The 21,158-nt window shown below is 46.9% G+C and overlaps 1 protein-coding gene across 2 annotated transcripts in view; it reads right to left on the reverse strand.

The window, feature by feature from the left end:
• SPG11 (SPG11 vesicle trafficking associated, spatacsin) overlaps nt 1-21,158 on the reverse strand; it is a 639,585-nt gene that overhangs the window by 445,932 nt on the left and 172,495 nt on the right. The window lies entirely within an intron of this gene.

A 21,158-nucleotide genomic window follows, 5' to 3' on the forward strand; every position in this document is an offset into this window, starting at 1 on the left:
CGGAGAGCAACCTCCGAGAAATAGAAATAGCGAGACCGGGGCACCCTGAGCTCCAAGAGCGAGTCGGAGCTGCTCGGGAAGCAGTGGCTGTTGAAGTGGAACGACTCCGTAGCTTTGACTACAAGACCTACTTGTTGAGGGTGCACTCTGAAGGGGATAAGGCGAGCACGCTACTAGCATGGCTGGCCAACCCCACAAGGCGACACTCCCCCTTCTTGGCTTTGGAGGACGACGAGGGAATTATAGTACACACGCAGACCGAAATACTATAGAGCTTTACACGGTACCACGGGAAACTTTACGAAAGTATGATTGCAAATGGAGACCCAGCTTTAGATGCCTTTTTAGATGAGCAGGATCTCCCGCAAGTAGACCAAGATCAGGCAGAGGACTTAGGAAAGGATATAGAGCTGTCCGAAATTCGGGGAGCTATAAAACGCATGGCTCGTAATAAAACACCGGGTCTGGATGGACTGCCGGTAGAATTTTATAGCAAATATGTAGACCTGTTAGCACCCAGGCTACTGGAGGTATACAAGGAGGCCAAGGAAAGGGGCTGCTTGCCCCATTCAATGAGGGAAGCACTGGTGATTCCATTGCTGAAGCCAGGGAGGGAAAGCAGCGATAGGGCTTCATATAGACCATTGTCCATGCTAACAACAGATTATAAAATTCTCAGTAGTATATTAGCGGCCCGATTGCTGCCATGCATGACCCCGCTGGTCCATGATGACCAGTCGGGCTTCATCCCTAAGCGCAACACCACCTCGAATATTCAAAGACTCATACGCCGACGACCCCGAAGCATAAGTCCCATTGATCCTCTCCGTAGACAGAGAAAGCATTTGACAGCCTGGAGTGGGAATACCTATATAATGTCTTGCAACGCTTCGGGCTGGGCGAAGAATATATAAAATGGACGAAAGTATTATATACCTCGGCGATGGCGAGGGTACGAGTGGGGAGATTGGTATCGCAACAATACCAGGTAACGCGCGGGACAAGACAGGGTTGCTCGCTGTCCCCCCTCTGGTTTGCACTCGCAATAGAACCTTTAGCCAGTGCGGTCAGGACGGGTAGCTATTTTAGAGGGTTGGACAGCAGAGATGGGAGACACCTTATTTCCCTATATGCGGATGACCTGTTGCTCTTTCTTGAAAATGCGGTAGAGGCCCTGACTGGGGCAGAAAGGTTGTTGCAACGCTTTGGGGAACTTTCAGGTCTAAAAGTCAAATGGTCCAAGACTGTTCAGCAGGGAGAGCCTAGGCCAGATGGACACCCGTTGATAAAATGGGAACCCACCTGCCTGAAGTACCTCGGGGTATACATATATCACACACCGGCAGACATGTTGGAGGGTAATGTAGGTCGCTGTATACAAGCATTGAAGAGTAGTATGGCCTTTTGGGCGACCCTTCCTCTATCATTGATGGGCCGGATCTCCCTATTGAAAATGGTAGCCCTGCCGAGACTCTTATACTACTTCCGGACGCTGCCTGTGTGGATACCCTGTTCTTTTTTCAAAGCGTTGAAATCACAGATCTCTACATACCTTTGGGGCACAGGGAGATGCAGAGTCGCCCAAAATACGCTCCTTAGACCAAAGGATGAGGGGGGACTTGCAGTCCCGAACTTTGAACTCTATTATCTAGCAGCACAGTTACAGCTCTTTACGCAAGAGGTGGCGAGAGTGTTCAGAGGCCCAGAACAGGAGAGAGAGGGAGGCATACAGTGACATGTCCTGGCTTATATAACGCTACAGCAGAAACTGAACTTGCGAGACCTAACTACAGAAGAACGAACGCTCCGACTTTGTTGGAACAGATCCCAACGCCTGGCAGGAGTGCGCCACCCATACGCGCCGGAAATTCCGATTGGAATGGTGACGGCGCTGCCGCACGGAGGAGACTGGCCGCAACTGCAGGTTTGGGAGGAGGCAGGACTGCACGTTATAGGAGATTTGTACGAGGATGGGGCGCTACTGCCGTACCAGACGCTCCAAGAAAGATTTGACCTACCAAGAGGAGATTTCTTATTACATGCTGCGGTCACTAGGGCTATGCAGGCACACTGGCAGGGGAGGATTGATGGAGCCCACAACAAGTATGGCCTGCCAGTATACCATGATGGCAGCGGGCACCTACAAAGCGGTCACATGCCTTTATGGTCGAATGCTCCGAGAAAACCTACCACCTTTGACTGGGTTGAAAAACAAATGGGAAGTAGACATAGGTAAAGAGATCCCGGAGACAGCCTGGGCGTAGATAATGCGACGAGCCCGCAAGAGTACTAGGAACGCGCGTTTCCAACTAGTACATTTTTTTATATTGCATAGGGCGTATTTGACACCAGGGAAAATCCGAAAATATTTTGGAGTACATGAAGCAGCTTGTCCAAGATGTGCTAGAGAGGCAGTAGAATTAGACCACATGCTATGGACTTGTCCAATGCTGGAAGATTATTGGAAGATGATAGGGGACGTGTTAAACGAGGTGACGGGGAGACAGCTGCAGTTTGAAATGGCTATTGGAGTCCTACACTGGTTCCCTCACACCCCCAAGCACAAGAACACCAGCAAATTCATCGACATGTGTCTTATATTAGCCAAACGCGAAATTACTCGACATTGGAAGGCAAGAGCTGGTCCCTCGTATAAACGCTGGATGAGTGAATTCCTGAAATGGGCTACTTGCCAAAGCTCCCTTAGATATCAGATGGCGCATAGGCGACAGGATGATAGAGCATTAGCTGCAGCGACGGCATGGGAGGTGTTAGTGCAGGCCCTAAGAGACCTAGAGACGCAAGACGAGGAAGAGGAACAAGATATTGAAAGGGAGCCCCAACAACGCATTCAGAGTACATTACACCCAGAAACATCTGACACTCCTGGTACGTAGCATTAGAAAACCAACCTGAGAGAACATGTAGAAGTGGTGGGACAACAGGAAGGGGAGGGGGGATGGGAGACCACATCAGGAACACTAAGGGATGTAACCAGCACATCAGCGCCCCTAGGATACGCTATAGTTTTACCCTCCACGGCATAATATACAACATCGCTAGAGTAGTGAGGAACTCCTGAAGAATAACAGGGGAGTAGGTACACCTGACACCGAGATGGGGGGTTCCTATTAGGCATAAACAACTGGTAAGAGTTCAGTAGGATTGTGGAGAGAATGGGTATTACGAGCTATACTAAGGCATATTTGGTGCATCATGACCGTTCCTTAAATTAACAATACGATGTCGGTTGTTGGGGGGAAAGGGGGCTTTATGTTGGAAGGGAATGTTCATGAAAGGAAAAGCAGGCATGAGGTTATCCTGCTAGATGGCCACGATGGACTATTGCTTTACGCCCTTTAATTTAACCTGAAACACGCCGCCCAACCTCCGGGATGTGGGCTAATGGGCTGTGTAAAGAGCTACCAGAAGAGTGGCACGTCGTGACCACTAGAATTGGAACTGTATTCTGTGATAACAGGAAACTTATCTATTACCTGCAATAAAAACATATTTAAAAAAAATAAAATAAAATGAGTAACTAAACATCAAAAAGGGGTTGACAAAAGTCAAAAAATCCTGTCAAAAAGTGACAGAGGGTAGCTCTCTTCAAAGATTAGTGCTTTACTGATACAGAAATAAAAGAACTGACGTCAGAGCGCCAAGGTGGCGCCTATATAGGTGACGCAATTGTCACTTCTGGCGGAATGGACTGACGCCACCTACTGGCGCACAAGGGTATTGCTCGAGGAAAAATCTTCCGGATGCAGTCCGACACCTGGGAAATTCAAAGGTAAGGAATCTGCGGCTAGATTTCTCTATCAGACATGCCATCTGCCAAGTGGTGAGGGTAATAGGGAGAAATTGTTTTGTCGGACTTGTCTTGTATTATAAGATCGAGGGCCTGATTTACAGCTTGGTGTATATGGTAACCCATCGGAAATGCGAGGGAGTACCCTGCCCACCTAACCGTCGGTCCGCCCCCCTCATTTAGACATGGGTGACATGGGTGAACCTTAAATATTCCATTGTCGGAACCCCTGTTGGTGTCATTGATGGAATACTTCCTCCAACGCCTCAATGCAGTAGGGGACTTCAGAGGAAAAACACTGCACTGTCAGCTTTATTTAAGGTGCAGAGTGTAACGCCCTTTTCCCCCTGTCTGTCAATGCTAGGAAAACATTTGTTGTGAGGGACAGGAAAAAAGCATCAATGACCCCCAAACCCTGGGATAAAATTACCAGGCTGTGGGGGAGTCATTCCTTTTTTGTTTTCTAGGTTTGTGAGGTTTTTTTAAAAACAAATAAATATATAAAAACAGTCGTCCACCAAACCTTTAGTACATTGAAAGGAACTGCTGTGATGGAGGTTCTCTTCAACTGTTTAGCTTGTGGTCATCTCTAAATTGGGGGGCGGTGTACCATTGAAATGGCAGAGGTAATGTCCTCTGCCATCGTGATGGACACTACTTTGTCTGTCAAATGCTAAATCAGGCCCTAAGATCAAGCTTTGGGCTTTATTTAGAGTTTGTCTGATGCAGGACATCCTCCAAAAAGCTGTGATGTTCCGTCCACCCTATTCAGAGTTCATAGAGGCCATAAACACTCTGAGCTGGCTGCTTTTTTGCAGATGTACCACCTTGGCCAAACTCCAAATAAGTACATTTGTATCTTAACTTGAGAGCGGACGAGTCTCTACCTGTGGGGGAAAGAAACTGCAGCCTCTGAATCATGAGGAGGAGTCTTAGACAGGTGGATGTCTTTTCTATGGGATATCATTTCTTTTGATCTCCTACGTGGTGTTTAATCAATTTTTGCCTAGTTGTTGATGGAGTTTTGGTAAGTAGTAATTTGAGGTGACACTCATTACAGCAGTTTTAATAGACTGAGGCCACCTTCATTTGTCAGTGTCTTTAGGCCTATCCGACTATCCTTTCGATAGAACCAGGGTCCTCCTGGGTGTTGTGGTGTTCACAGGTATACAAACAAATAATTTAGTAGGGGTACAAGCTTTTGGGCATAATCATAATCCAGCCCAGCTTCTATGTTATATAGATGCAACTTATAGGACACATGGGGAGACACCTCAAACTGCTTGAGCTTTAAGAGTCCAGAGCTCTTGCAGAAAGGGGATTTTAGACACATGTAGAAAAAGAGAGAGACATGTGCGTTTCCATACTAGTATCGATGCCCGGATGGCTGGCGCAAGTCGCCTATTAGTTCCCATTCTGAATAGTTACCAAAATAAAGAGACGGGCGCTGGGAGCAGGAATCACAAGAACAGAGTTTATTTCTCATGAGGAGAGCCTGTCATTTCAGACACGAAACAAGGTGTCATCGGGAGGTGCTCTAACAAGTGAGCTGAGACTCCGTCTTTTATACCTTACAAAACACTTGGCATTACAATCACAGCATTGTGAAACAAAGAAAAGATGTCCCCATAATCCTCGTGTCAATCCTACCCCACATGTGTTCACAATAGGGACCCTTGACTTGCTGATAAGAGGGGAGGGCAATCACGCAGCTGAGTGTTCCGTCAACTGTTTAGAATGTGTGCGCCTGATCATAGCCCAGGGGGTGGGGTGGCCAGGATCAATAGTAGGTCCTTTGAAGAGGAGTGACTTCATACAAAAAGGGCAGTAAATGGTATCTCCTGGCTTAGGCGATGGCCTCGGACATGTGTGGTCAATCGGACTCGGGGGAAGAGGTCATCAAAGGAGTAGTCTTCATGCCGCGTGGACAGTTGAGTGCGGAGGGAGGGCTTGTCAATAGAGGGGCATTCATGGAAGGAAAGGAGGTGTTGGTCAGGCGCGGCCGTGACTTCCAAGGACAGGGTCTTGCAGAAGAAGGGTTATGACTTGCCCGTGTGAGGGAGAAGGGGAAGGGGGAGCCAGGGTGTGCACAGGGACAGAGTCGCACAGAGAGAGAGAGAGATCTTATGACTCATGCATGAGAGAGCGGTGATAGTCAGGTGCAGCTGGGGAGGGCTATGTCAGCTGGGGCGAAGGTGGCCTCTTCAAGAGGGAATGGGGGTTTGCGTGGGTCAAGCAGAAGGGCTGCCTTTCAGGGCAGGGTCGCGCAGAGGGAGAGGGTTTCATGGTTTATGCATGTGAGAGAGAGGGGGGGGTTTCAAATACGCGCAGAGAGGAAGCCGGTGTTTCTAATCTTAGGCGGGCAAAAGGCTAGGGTGCCTAAAATGGCTGTCATGTACACATGGGTCAGGCCTTTGCTGACAGAGTGATGCGGTCAATGCTTTACGGTATTCATGGTGCATGCAGGGAGAGGAGTGGGAAAAGGGAAATGAACGTTGCTTATGTACATCAATATTTCTAATTTTCTACAGTCGCCCCTTTTTACATAGCAAAGTTCATTTTCGTAATCGATGAGGGTACATATAAACAGGTGCGGTCGAAGAATTAGCATTTGTCAATACTAACATAGGGCATATAATCATGGACAGTTAATGTGTTTGGCAGAATGCAGCACATAGGATATTACATTTGTCGAGTTCCTGTTGTTTCAAAGCACTACATAGCATAAATGTTTCTGACTTAAAAATGTGACCAATGAGCATTTTGATAAAGTAGTCGAGGGCGGAATTCAGTTCAATACACAAGATCTCTTCGTCACAGTGTCTTTTAGTAATGAGCCATCACTGGTAGGCTCTAGTCCGTGTCCTTTCGTTGGCGCTGTTGAGCACCGGCGGTGGAGCTATAGGTCCAGGTCGGGTCTATCCTTACGCGTGGCAGGGTGCGGTCAGTCCTCTGCTGTTAGACCACAGTCCTGTTCCCTAAACAATCCGTTTGGCGGCGCCTTATGCTCGGCACCTATATTTCTGTGGCAACACCCTATTCCCATTTGAATGCAGTTCTTCCTTTTGGCAACAAGTCACGGGGAAAAGAGGGTGTGTGTCGTTCAAATAGTCGATAGGAGAGAGAGTGGAGTTGGGTCAGAGTTCCTGGGACACACAAAAGGGACCAAGGGAGCAAAGGATAACAAGCAGGCAGGCCCATCAATCGGGCCCAAAGAAGGGGGACGGAGACTCCAGGCACACGTGGGTTAGCAGGCGGAGGGCTTCAGGGTAGCCCGTCGTTTCCACGTTTGGGATTGCTGTCTCGTCCCGTATCTAGTTGCTCTGCGGCTCCACCTTTGGTCGAGGTCACACTTGTCTCAAGATCTGCAGCCAGGCTGTGTGTCACGTCCGACCCTTCTCCTTCAGTGATCGTGAATCTTTGAATAGGTACAAAACAAGCTTTTAGAGAACTGGCAGACGAAGACATTTATGCATGTGAATTCCTCCCTTAATCCTACGCGTTTGGGAGATACGCTCATCGGTCACAGTCAGAGGTCTATTACCAAGCAGTGCATATGTCGGCATTCCTACTGAGTTCATGCCAAGTTTATTCATCGTCCCATTTATAATTCAAGTGAGGACAAATAAGATTCCCATCAACTGTGCATTTCATCATATTCAACATTTCGGAACATTTCCCTTCAAGGCTGGCTAACCTTTTCAAACAGGGCGGGGGCGCTATCATCGAGAGTCAGGTAAAACAAATTTTTCTCGAGGGACGACGGTTACTCATGGTCATCATGTTTATACTTGGGACAGCAGCTGGGGTCTATCAAATGGGGCGGGGATGCTTCGGGCGCTCGCGCTTGGGTGCAAAAAGAAGGGGGAGGGGGTAGTCTGGGCGTTGGGGGTCAAGCTGAACATTGGCGTTCGTCTCTGATGAACAGAAAAATAGGGTGCCATTGACATACAGTTCCCCTATAAAGGCCAGATTGGGGGACCTTAGTCGTCTTACCTGTCCTTTCCTTCTCAGCCAATTGGAGTTCATTCATTTTGCAGAAAGGAGAGGTAGTAATATGGCGATATACAATCATTTTAGTTTTTGGTCAATTTCGCTGAACGCCTTCGCGTTCAATAATTATCCAATCAGACTGGTGCCTGCGAGGCACGATTTTACCATAAAAGGGAAGAGGAAATAGGGAGACTCTCATAGAGAGTGAGAGTCGTCCGCAACCTAAACGAGCCATTCGGTACACGTATGACATGTAGAGAGAGAGAGAGAGAGAGATTCAGATAGAGAAAGGGAGAGACGTGTACAAAAATAGGTCATTTAGTGCGTTCACAACACAGAACAGTAGGGGGTCAGGTAACGGAGAGACGCAAACAAAGGGAGAACATAAACCCCTACAGTACACACACACACACACACACACTCAGATGAAGGAAGACAGTACATGTATTACATACATAAGACATTCACAACAAAAACATAAAACAATAGTTGGCCAACGAGATCTATATATTTTTATATCCTACTTATCTTTTACTATCCTATTTACCTACGTGCTTAGCTCTGTCTACCTTTCCCTCCCTTTTCCCTCTCGCCTGTTATCTTTTCGAGCGTTCTCAATTGCCAATACTTACACCTTGGTTAGTCGATCAGAAATGAACCTGGTCGCGCTATTTACCCATGGTTGGATTTTAAACCATTCTCCAGTTTCTTCCTTTGGTGGGAAGTTCTTCAGGCTGATGCACCGGCAAGTATTGATCGGGAGAACAGTCGGACAGCTTGGCTAGATCTATGAGAGTGTGAGAAGGGGGGCAGTACATTTTGAACATCAGCAACATTTCTAACCTCCCCGATGGGTGCAGTCTTGGTAACCCTTACCCGTGCACTTTTTTCTTTTGTCCTTTCCCTACCTAGTCAAACGTCTAGTTACATTCTCTAACGTGTTATTTCGAGCCAATTTTTCGTCATACAGTACCCGTCAAGTCTCTATGTCAGTCCATCCTCCCAGTCGCTATGTTCTGAGGAGGGACAGTCATGTCAAGTCTACGTCTTTTTTTTTTAATTTATTTTTTTAAGAACTTATTGTCATAAGGACCATGCTCATATTCCCTTCTTCCCTTTCTCGTCGGTGGTTCGGTCATCGTCCTCCCATACTTCAGCCGAGGTTCCGACGTGACCTGCAGAAGGGAGGAGAAAGAAGGGGGTGGGGGGCAGCATTCAAACCACATCAGCATGCAGTAATCCGGAAATGTTTTTACCTACCACATACTCGACCTATCTCCACGTAGTGCATTTCTTTGCCATCTCAGCGTTTAAGCCTAGAGGGACCAGAAATGTCAGATAGATAATCGCTGACGATCTGCGTATCTACATGAGTTACTTGGTCGTAACCCCTTTTGGTTGGGGCTCGGGTGGCGGTCAGGTGGCATTTCTGTGGTGTCGCTTTAAGGCTTCTAAAACACTTTTCCGGCTGACTGTGACACATAATGTAGCTGCTAAATATCGGGTCCTTTTTAACCTTCAGCCTTCATCATACTTTCTCGTTGCTCACAGTAGTAATACATTCAAAACTCATTAATGCAACCGCTACAACTATGCTTTCGTTTTCAAAAATACCTTTAATAAAAAGTGCTGGTGTATAAATACAGGCCTACAACCCAGTGGACCGGCCACAGAGCAGATTGGAAATGTACATAAGAAGAACGAAGTTGGTGGCAGTTCATTGCATAAAGTGCGGCAGTGCAATAAAATCGTATAGGACCTTACTACAGAGCAAGCATGATGCATGTCAAGGATTCAGTTTTCAATTAATTCATTAATTCATTATCCAGATGCTCGTTCACTGTCTAAATTACACCAGTTCATTGTTCCCATTCATAATAAGTACCCACCCTAAATCAGTTCATTGTCAAAACACATGGTCAATATCTGTATTGCTTTCTTCTCTAAGCACATAATCACTATCCATCTTATCGACTTTCATTGTCCAAAAATGCATACATATCTCAGATCATCACTATTCGAGCAATCCAGGTTAACAGGGAGTTCGAAAGTTTTTGTTTCGTGTATCGGCGCCATTTTGGGCGAGGTCAGGCAGGTTCCGGTATAGTCAGAATGTCTCCAATGACTCATGGTCAGACCAGAACCTTCCGTTGGCAGTTCAAAAAGTTTTCGCAATGTGGTAACAGTCTAACAAATGGACCATCAGTCAAAGAGTGGGGAGGGCAACAACAATTTTCCTACCGGGTCATTCTGGTGTTCCACCGGAACTGAACAAGTCTGTACCTTGGCTGTGTTTTAGCCATTTCCAAACTGAGGCTGGCGCCGGCAGGAGTGTGTCGATGTCGCGGGTCCCAGCGAGGGGGATGGGGGCACCCATGCAGAGGGGTCGGGGGCCCCCCGGCTCTCATAGAATCTTCAAGGTTGAGGAGAGACGGTATGGGGCATGTGCCCGCCCCGGGCAAAAGACCGCTTTTCGATGTGGACCCTCTTTAAGTAAGAGCGTTGGGGTGTCGCTGGAAGCCTCCACCTGGAGGGAGGTGGGGGAGGCTCGTTCGCGCCACCTCCCCCTTCCAGCGACCCCTCGCCGATCCTCGGCTCCGCCGTTTCGATATTGGCCGTGCCGGCTATTGAAGATGGGGGGGGGGGGGTCGGTGGCTGAGGCAAGACAGCCCCCCCCCCCCCTTTTTGACATGTGGCGGGACTACCTCCAACTCTCCAGGAATTTGACATGTGTCGGGACTACCTGTAACTATCCAGGCGTCGGCATGTGGCGGGACTACTTGCACTTGTCCAGGCGTTGACATGTGGCGGGACTACATGTAAGCGCCGCCGTTCTCGCTTTGGCTTCGGCCTTCTTCGCGGGCCGGTCCAGGCGAGAGACAGAGGGGGGGGGGGGGTGGTCGGGGGCTGAGGCAAGACAGCCCCCCCCCCCGTGGCCTGCAGGGCAGCAGAAGAGGAGAGAAGGAGAGGCCATCACGGTTTTCTGGGCCGTCCGCCCCACAGCCTCCTCTTCCGACTGCGGCCAGGCGAGCCCCGATTGCCTCGAGGCCTCGCCTACCGGATGGGCGTAACCGCGGACCTGTGGCACTTCGGGAGCTTCCGGAATGGGGGTAGGTACCTATTGATTTGTATCTATTTCATGTGACCGTTATTTGGGCGTGGTGGGCAATGAGGCAGACATGTTTAGGGCAGGAATAGGCAACGGAACCTAGCTACCTCGTGGCTTGCCTTGGTGTCAAGCTTGTCTTCCCTCGCCATTTTTATGTTTCTTATTACGGGTTATTTCTAACGTTTCTTATTTTATTTTTAGCGAAGTTGATAACTCCTCAGTGGCCTACTGATTTCGCCCAACTCCTTTTCTTGTTTTTTTTTTTTGCCATAGTCTATTATAAGCTATAGCGACTAGTCCACACTTAATGAATAGGTCCTTATTAGGTGTGCCCTCCAGTGGAGCTGGATGGTTCAACTCTAATAAGTGGTCCGGGCTAAACAGGCTACCAACCAGTGGGGAGAAGATAGGCATGACGGATTACAACGGGGACAAAAGTCTGCTCTACCTATCTTATCACGGCGGGCAAAGACTAGACAGAATATTTCTATTCTCCGTTGTTTGCAGGCGGTGAATACCTCAAAAGAACCAATACCGAACACTTAATGTACGGTCAATCAAACAATCAGTGGGGAGAATAAGTGGGTACAAAAAGTTTGCGTTACCCACTCTTTCTCTACCTGCAAAGAGAGACCTTGTTCCTCCCTGTTTGCAGACAAAGAATCTCCAGACAATAATCCACGAACGGCAGTTCGGGAAACAGTGGGGGAGGAAGATAGGCACGACGGATTACAATGGGGACAAAAGTCTGCGTTACCTATCCTTCACTGCTTGCAAAGGGAGAGCCTGTTGTTTCCCCGTTTGCAGACGGTGAATCTCCAGAGGTACCAATCAAAAGAGTAATACTAGTATTATCCAAACCAAACAATTAATTCACAATTTGTCGCATTTACGCGACCTTACCCGGACCGGACCGTGTGGGCAGTTCTTCGCCTTCCTCCTTCCAGCGCCCGATCGTTCTCTTACTCCATGATTTTACCGCGGCAATCCTGTGGGATTCCAGTCAGGACAGTGGGTCATTCGAGAGAGGTCCGTTCGGAATTGGTGAAGTTCATTCAATCGGCAGCCGGACGAGGGCCCTCTCAAGGCAGGTATACTCCGATCATTTAGATGTTCACCGGGAGGTGCTCTAACAAGTGAGCTGAGACTCCGTCTTTTATACCTTACAAAACACTTGGCATTACAATCACAGCATTGTGAAACAAAGAAAAGATGTCCCCATAATCCTCGTGTCAATCCTACCCCACATGTGTTCACAATAGGGACCCTTGACTTGCTGATAAGAGGGGAGGGCAATCACGCAGCTGAGTGTTCCGTCAACTGTTTAGAATGTGTGCGCCTGATCATAGCCCAGGGGGTGGGGTGGCCAGGATCAATAGTAGGTCCTTTGAAGAGGAGTGACTTCATACAAAAAGGGCAGTAAATGGTATCTCCTGGCTTAGGCGATGGCCTCGGACATGTGTGGTCAATCGGACTCGGGGGAAGAGGTCATCAAAGGAGTAGTATTCATGCCGCGTGGACAGTTGAGTGCGGAGGGAGGGCTTGTCAATAGAGGGGCATTCATGGAAGGAAAGGAGGTGTTGGTCAGGCGCGGCCGTGACTTCCAAGGACAGGGTCTTGCAGAAGAAGGGTTATGACTTGCCCGTGTGAGGGAGAAGGGGAAGGGGGAGCCAGGGTGTGCACAGGGACAGAGTCGCACAGAGAGAGAGAGATCTTATGACTCATGCATGAGAGAGCGGTGATAGTCAGGTGCAGCTGGGGAGGGCTATGTCAGCTGGGGCGAAGGTGGCCTCTTCAAGAGGGAATGGGGGTTTGCGTGGGTCAAGCAGAAGGGCTGCCTTTCAGGGCAGGGTCGCGCAGAGGGAGAGGGTTTCATGGTTTATGCATGTGAGAGAGAGGGGGGGGTTTCAAATACGCGCAGAGAGGAAGCCGGTGTTTCTAATCTTAGGCGGGCAAAAGGCTAGGGTGCCTAAAATGGCTGTCATGTACACATGGGTACAGGCCTTTGCTGACAGAGTGATGCGGTCAATGCTTTACGGTATTCATGGTGCATGCAGGGAGAGGAGTGGGAAAAGGGAAATGAACGTTGCTTATGTACATCAATATTTCTAATTTTCTACACACATCTGCAGCCAAATAGGCTGAGACCGACACTGCCCCCTACCAGTTAGGGCCACTATACAAAACATCCTGTAGGAAGCTGGCTCTGTAAATACTATACCAAAGTAAGGTATGATGTACATAGAGTCCAATGGATCGCCAGAGGTATAGCAGAGGTTAAAATATATAATACCTTACTCTCTCTGTGGTAGTGTGGTTGAACAGTCAGGCTTATCGAAGGGTAGTGTCAATCATTTGTTGTACACACTCAGGCAAGAAATTATATCACATACTCAAAGACTGAATCCAGACCAAATGTTTGTATAAAAAGTTGTTACTTTGTTATTTTTATTACTAGAACCAAGATTTACTCAGTAGCAGGTAAGTGATACTTTCAATATGTTATGTTATTTTATTTTATATAGCGCGCAGATGCCGCAGCCAAGAGGCGTCCCGGCGCTTTAGGAGATGATGGAACACAACACAGCAGAGGTAACCAGATAGGAATGGGACTAAACTGTGGAAAATAGGAAGGTTTTTAATGCCTTCCTAAAAGGGAGCAGGTCAGGGATGGAACGGAGAGGGGCAGGCAAAGAGTTCCAGAGAGCTGCCGCCAACACTGAAATAGAACGTCCACCCATTCTAGCTTTTTTAAAACGTGGAACAATGGCTAGATTTAACCCTGAGGATCGAAGAGCTCTGGAGGGGGCATAGTGAAGAATTGTCAGCGAAAGGATAGGAGGGGAGGCTGACTTAAGAATTTTAAAAGTTAAGCAGAGAGCTTTAAACTTGATTCTTTGCCCTACAGGTAGCCAGTGGAGATCTTGAATAGTTCGGCGAACAGAGACGAACTTCGGAAGGCCGACCATCATCCTGGCCGCCGCATTTTGAACCCGCTGAAGGCGAGCTAGTTCTGCCTGATTCACGCCCAAAAACAGGGAGCTGGCATAGTCCAATCTGGTAAGGACCAAAGCTTGGACTATGATCTGTCTGGTGTCCGCATCAAAAAATTTGAAGATAGGTCGGAGGCACTGCAGGGCACCAAAACATGTACCAGCTACACGTTTAGTGTGGGGAGTGAAAGAGAGTTTGTCGTCGAGCCACACCCCGAGATTTCTAACTTCAGCCACGGGAGTGGGAACAGGGCCCAACTCGGATGGCCACCATAGATCTCCCCATAGCCCACTTTCCCTACCAAAAATGATAACCTCGGTCTTAGAGGCGTTGAGTTGGAGTCGATTATTCGCCATCCAGCCTGCCACAGCTTTAAGAGCTGACTGAAAGGTAGGGGCATCCATGTTGGAATCACCATTAAGTGCCACCGCCAGCTGCGTGTCATCGGCGTATGACACCATGGTGAGACCATAACTGTGAGCTACCTCCGCCAGCGGCTGAACATACAAATTAAATAGGGTAGGGCTGTGGGCCGATCCCTGCGGGACACCCTGAGGAATGGGGCGAGGAGCAGATACAAATACAATGATACTTTTCAAAATATGGTGTTTACAGGTTTTGTAGAAGCATACAAGTTACTTTGCAGTAGAGAAAATGGGTTGTACACTCTTTAGAAAACTTGCAAGTACTTTAGATAACTTTTATTTACTTTTCTAACTGTGCAAAGCAAACTAATAACACAGTAAGGGCATTGCAGTACATCAGTAATCAGGTTAACTCATTTGAAGACACAAAGTTACTTTGTTGCAGTACAAAACAGGACCAACACTTAGAAAATTGTTCAGAGAAAAACCCACCATGCCGTCATACGGAGGAAAAAGCAGTATTAAGTTTGCAGGTAAGTAAATGGTTTTGGTAACTGAATTTTGGAGCGTAGAACTATGGTTCAATTCAGTACTCGAGGTGCACCACCAACCGCACTAGGGCGGTTGGGTTCAGAGTGCGAGGGTGCCAATGCTACTCTCTGTAGACTATGGGCACATCGGTTAGAGGCTGCTAACGGGAAGGTAAAGCGACCTTGGAGGACAATCTTCAGGTCTTAAGGTAAGTACAAAGAGGGGCCCAAGGCAGCACCAAAACGACACCTCCAGCAGCACAGGGGCGGTGGGTGCAGGGCATCGGGGGCCAATGTTACCGAATGGCGATCGTCTGCTCCGGTTTCAGGATGTAGGCTCAAACCAGGTGTTCTCTACGGTGGAACCAGCAGCCAGGGGAGGAAGTTGAGAGGGGGCTCTGACAGATCTGGTCACCAGTTTGCAGGGCCAGAGGATGCAGGGGTGTCTTTAGATGTCAGGTTTCTCCTTACTGGGAATATCGCAGTCGAGGGGGTCATCATGAAGAGGCTGCAGGCGTTATCACTGGACCTTGGAGGTGACACGCCTTGATGGCTGGAGGTCAGGACCGCTGGGGAACCATTTCAGGACCAGTGGACCCTCTGGACACTGGTCGTGGATGGCAGGTTAGAGGTAAGTCCTGGAGCAGGGTTCTTGGTTCTGCAGGGGCTTGATCTTCATTTGTGGGCAGGGCCTCTGTCCTAGGGAGTCTCAAGTCTTTGTTGAAGCAGAGGATCAGTCCTCACCAGATCTGGAGGGCGCTGAGCATTTCTGGAGCCATTGTTTTTGCGCAGGGCGATGCAGAGCTGCTGGCAGGCCGGTAGGGCTGTGGCCAAGTCAGTTGGGCCTGGAGTCTTCACTGCTGCGACGACTTCAGGTTCCAGTCTCCTTAGGTCGTTGATTCTGAAATCCTGGGTTCAGGGCTGCTCCCTTATTACTATATTTAGTGGGTGTTTTAAGGGTCCCGAGGTCAGCAGCCAATGAGCTACTGACCTTAGGGTAGCAACACCCTTCGTGTGCTCACGCCACGTTGGGGGAGTGGGCACAAGCCGTCCCTGATTGGAGGGTGCCTGCCATCTGCAAGATGGCGGGCATCTAAGAGTCGGCTACACCTCGCCTCCCTCACCTGAGGGGTGGGTTTGGCAGAGGTGGGACCACCGTCTGGGCTGTCATGATTTTTCCTGTCTGTCTTCCTGCTGAAATGCGGGTAAGACAGGAAGTGGGTCTGCCTGCTCATGATGGCAGGAGAGGCTGGAGGTCGCTTTGCAAAGGCAGCAGGGCTTTTGAAGCTCCCCTGCCACAGATTGCTCTTCCTGACCTGGGCGAGGTGTGAACACCTCCGCCCAGGAAAGGCTTTGTTTCTGGGCACAGGGAGCCTTTTTCAAACAAAAACCCTACAGAAAGGAATGTCATTAGTTCCGACATACCACTCAAATGCCTTGGAAGTTCAAATCAGCTCTATAAAATCATGAGGACTCTCCAACTAAACAGATTTCATCAAGAACGTGGTTGAACCCCAGGGATCCAAAAACTTGTCTTGTGGTGGCAGGCTGGTATTTACCATTTTGAAACCCACCAGTGGTTGGTTTGGTTCAGGGGTCCCCAGTAGAAGGGACCCCCGAGTGCATGGAATAATAAATCGGACACTGGAGTCAGTGCAGGTTTATTATTCGGAGATGTTTCTAACCAAACATTCCAGGATTCAGTAAAGCCATTATGGTGCAAGGAAAACTCGTAATTACCAGTTTCTAGACCATATACTCAGGATGGCTTTACTGGGCACTTATAATAACTAAGAATGGCCTTTGATATTGTAGGGACCTGTCTGCTCATGCAGATAGGTCCTCGAATGAGGTATAGGGCAACCTACCTTAATGGTGACTTACATAGGCCTCAAGCAGTGATGGGCAGGCATGGCACACAGGTATGTGTAAAAAAGAAGAATCCAATAGATGGAAAAGACCTTCACACTCCCAAGTGTATCTAGATCTACAGAAGATGAGACCTCATCTTCTGATGAATCACAAACTAATGTCCCGATACAGCAAGACAATCAACCAACAGGGGCCCATCAACTTCCAAGAGCTCTGAAAAAGAGGTTCTTTTTTTAGAGAAGGGCCAACAGCCAAACTCAAACCCGGAGGACCTACCGATCGCAAAATCAACAAGGAGTCAGAGAACCTAGTCATCAATATTTCGAAATGTGAATTTACTGCTTTTCAAACAAAAACCCTACAGAAAGGAATGTCATTAGTTCCGACATACCACTCAAATGCCTTGGAAGTTCAAATCAGCTCTATAAAATCATGAGGACTCTCCAACTAAACAGATTTCATCAAGAACGTGGTTGAACCGAGACAACATCCTACCAACAACACTTTACTAGGCCTCAAAAACAAGAGTACGTATGTAGCACCTATGGATGTATGACGGTACAACGCGGTATAAAACACCGCAGCCATCACAACGCAGGTTTTACAATTCAAGTCGTTACTACATCTTGCGCTGTAGAGTGCTGGACTTAGGAATAGTAAGATTTACTATTCCAACACCAGCCTACGTACAGTAGGGAAGGTGCTGGAATAGTAAATCTACTATTCTTTAGCCTAGAGCGCCCTCCAGCGCAAGTCGTGGTAACGACTTGCGTTGTGAAACCTGCGTTGTAATGGCACTGCGGTGTCATTACCGCGTTGTAAAGGATATTCCCCGCACGTATCAGCCCTAAAGTATTGGATACATTTGAAACAGTTGTACAACAAGATCTACAGAATATCTTTAATCACAAAAAATCTAAAATTATCAATCTAACTGAAAAGTAAAGAGGAGCCCTAGCCCAGATAGCTTCCAACCAAGATATCACATATTGCAAAGAAGACAAGGGGGGAGCCCTTGTGATTATTTATTGACACAGAGCTCAATGTAGAAAATGTAGAAACACATATGAAGGACATAAACACTTATATGAGAATGGAATCAGACCCCCACAAGAGAATTTATCAAAATACTAACCAAAGTCCTAGACAAGGCACTTACATCTGGTACCATTACCGAGGAAGGCAAGAAATACCTGCTTAAAGAAAATCCAAGTATCCCATACATCTACATGGTTCCTAAAATTCATAAAAATCTCAAGAAACCTCAGTTTAGACCCATTGTTTCTTCGGTTAATTCCATCCATGCGCCAATAGGTAAATATTTGGATAGACGCCTCCAACCCCTAGTTCAAAATATGTCTACTTATTTAAAACACACCACAGATTTTTCTGAATAACATTGATATGAAAAAAAAAATATCAGAGTGCTGTACATTTTAATTCCCAACATCACAACATCAGCCAACTGAGTCTCCTCACAGAACACATACCTATAAAAGTGGGCAGAAATAATACCACATTTTTACTCAAAAGAGAAATACAATGGATAAATCGCTTGGACTCGGTGAGTCCGAAAGGACTGAATGAACTTTTGGACTTCAACTGCTTTTTGTAGAACCTTGATCAATTCAATCTGTTATAACATCCAGCATTTAATGAACAGCATCAGAATTATGATTATAATGTTTTGTATTTTTTTATCATCTGCACTGCTAATATTAACCGTTAACAAGAATTAATTCTAGCCTCAAGTATATGTTTGAGTCCTCAAGGTCTCTTTGATCTCAGACAGATTGCATAGAGTGATTCAAATAGATCTATGTGCGCTTCCTCAGCATCATGTAGGTATGTTAATAGTTGACGTTTATTTAGCAAGTCTGGAGAGGTAAATGTAAATGTAAATGTACATGTATTTATATAGCGCAAATCGCCCACATCGCAGGCATCTATGCGCTTGCTTAGGGAACCCGTCCTGGTATTCCCCTGTGAGATACCCCGGCAGGGTATCCACATGGTGAAAGCCAGGCATCCCGCCGCGAGGGGTAGTTGTGGAGATTAAGCAAGCTATTGCCCAGAGTCGCAGAGTGTGAACCCGTGAGTCGAGTAGGCACCGGAGCGAGAATTATCGAGTCCGTGGAGTTATTGAGCCCAACCCCCGTCGGGGCGGGGAATTGAACCCTGGTCCAGGGCCGATCTCAGCTTCCGGGTCTGCCGCCTCTAACCCCTGAGCAACACAATTTTGTTTACATGACAAATCATTATTGAGTTGCACAAATCGAGTCCCTAGGTCGTCATCAACCTTTGTTTAAACATCCTTTCTAAACAACTTTGTTGATTCTAACAGTTTGGCGTTTTTTCACTTGAAGTTTCGCTCTATCACCGTGCCTAGCATGCTTTTGCGAATGCTATTATAAAGCACTTTCAACAATCATATGCCGTCACTTTGTGTATCCTATTTTATTTTATTTCATTTTATTTATTCACTTCGGCGCATGATAGCTGCTGCTGCACTGATTTGATACTCGAACACTTCCGGAAGAAGTACGGCTTATAACCCGGAAATTCGACACAGGCTATATAGACTACTATGAAGCCGCTGTTCAGCAAACACTGATAGGAACAGGTAACCCCCAATATTGCGTACTCAAATAGTGATTGCAGAGTTTCCGTACTCTGAAGCTCGGTTTATGACTACTGATCTTGTTGTTTCTAGACTATGTAGATGAACTTGGAATCGCGTCTCAAACTGATTTACCAATATCTAGGTATGTGAGTGACTTGAGTATTCACAGTTGTATTACCACCGGGGTACAATAACTTTTTTGAAAGACCTGCCGATCACTTGTTGGAAAAACCTACTGTTCACGTTTGCTAATTACTCATCACAACTACGTACGGAATTAACGACTATATGTAGGAACGGATACTAATTATCTTTGGCTCACCCACTTTCACTAATCTTCACTGCGACTAGTTTGGATTACCGCCATCAGATAACGCACACCACTTCACGAAGAATACCTCACTAGACGAGGACCACTGCTCACGCTTGACATAAGCATATAACAGGCATGGCATTTCTGCATGTACTAATGAGACACATCTCACACTGAATTCAGTCTTTTCCACTAATATGTATACATTAAATTTGTAGGAATGAGGCCCTGATAAAGAGCATGGCCCGAAATGCATTGGGGCAAATCAGCACATGAATTATGAGATGATAATTGAAAAGTTGTAACGTGAAGATAACGTTAAAACGAAATAAACATTAGAAAAATAAAAGAAATGTTTGGAATTACCACTGAAGTACATTTTTGAATTATTGAAACTTTGTTGATAAGAGTGCGGATTGGTGGCGCTTTCCATCGATTGAAGCGTGACATCAAGAACCTGCTTACTTTTACACAGGTATGTGTGCCATTTCGACTATTCACTATTAACTGCACCACAACACGCTGGGTGCAAAAGCGCATGTTTGTGGTGAGAGGTCTCGGAGGGCTGCAGCATGTATTATGACACCCTCAGAGGGATTTCCCTGGCTACCATGCCCTTTATACCATAGGCACCCCTTACAAGGGGCTTACAGGTAGGCTAGAGATGTGCCAATTGTGGAAACAATGGTACAGGTGAGGGAAAGAGCACAGGTCCTGGTAACATGATTGTCAAGGACCCAGGGCACATTCAGTCAAATTGCATCGGGTATGTGGCAAAATATTAGGGGGCAACCATGCAGAAAGGGCACTTTCCTACAAAATCCCCTAAAATAAATACAATTTGAGTGCTACTTCTAGGTCCCAAGTCCTGTTGGGGCAGGTTATATCGAAGAATATGTTTGGCTAAGCAACCTCATCTTACAATCATCCCATTTATAGGACTGAAGGAAATAGACCAAATTACTCCACATATACAATCCTTTCAGGCACACAACCACAAGTCCCTCCCCTTCTTTCTATCTTACAATAAAATAGTTACAATCTGGGCAGAGAAAGGAGAATCGGTGCAGAGGCAGTAGCTGGTAATAAAGGATGGAGCCTGGGAGTGAGCTGCTAGTCATAAACTCAGGCTGTTGTAGTTTAGATTTCGAAGCTCCTGCAGTGGTGGTATTAGGGTAACTATTTCAGTGCTGAGCTATGGGAGGGCTTCAGGCATGATGTACAAAGGAACTTAAAGATTGAGAATACAGGAGCTGTTATGTGGATAAATTAGTTATTCGTCCCACAATAGTAATGCCATTAACCAAAACAGCTAATACCACCCAAAATATTCAAGGAACCACTGTTCCTCAATAAAATTAATGATCTAATTGCTAATATCACAATCTGTCCATCACACACTAATTCCTTAATGATTTATATTGCTGAAAATATATAATTCACAAAAGCTCAGTGTGTTTCTGCAACCTCTGTACAAATGTGTGTGACATCAAGAAGCGAAAACTGACATGTCCAAATAAGGACGGCATCATAACAGGGTTTACAACC

Source organism: Lissotriton vulgaris, chromosome 2_1, assembly GCF_964263255.1.
Source record: "Lissotriton vulgaris chromosome 2_1, aLisVul1.2, whole genome shotgun sequence".
NCBI classification, from domain to species: Eukaryota; Metazoa; Chordata; class Amphibia; order Caudata; family Salamandridae; genus Lissotriton; species Lissotriton vulgaris.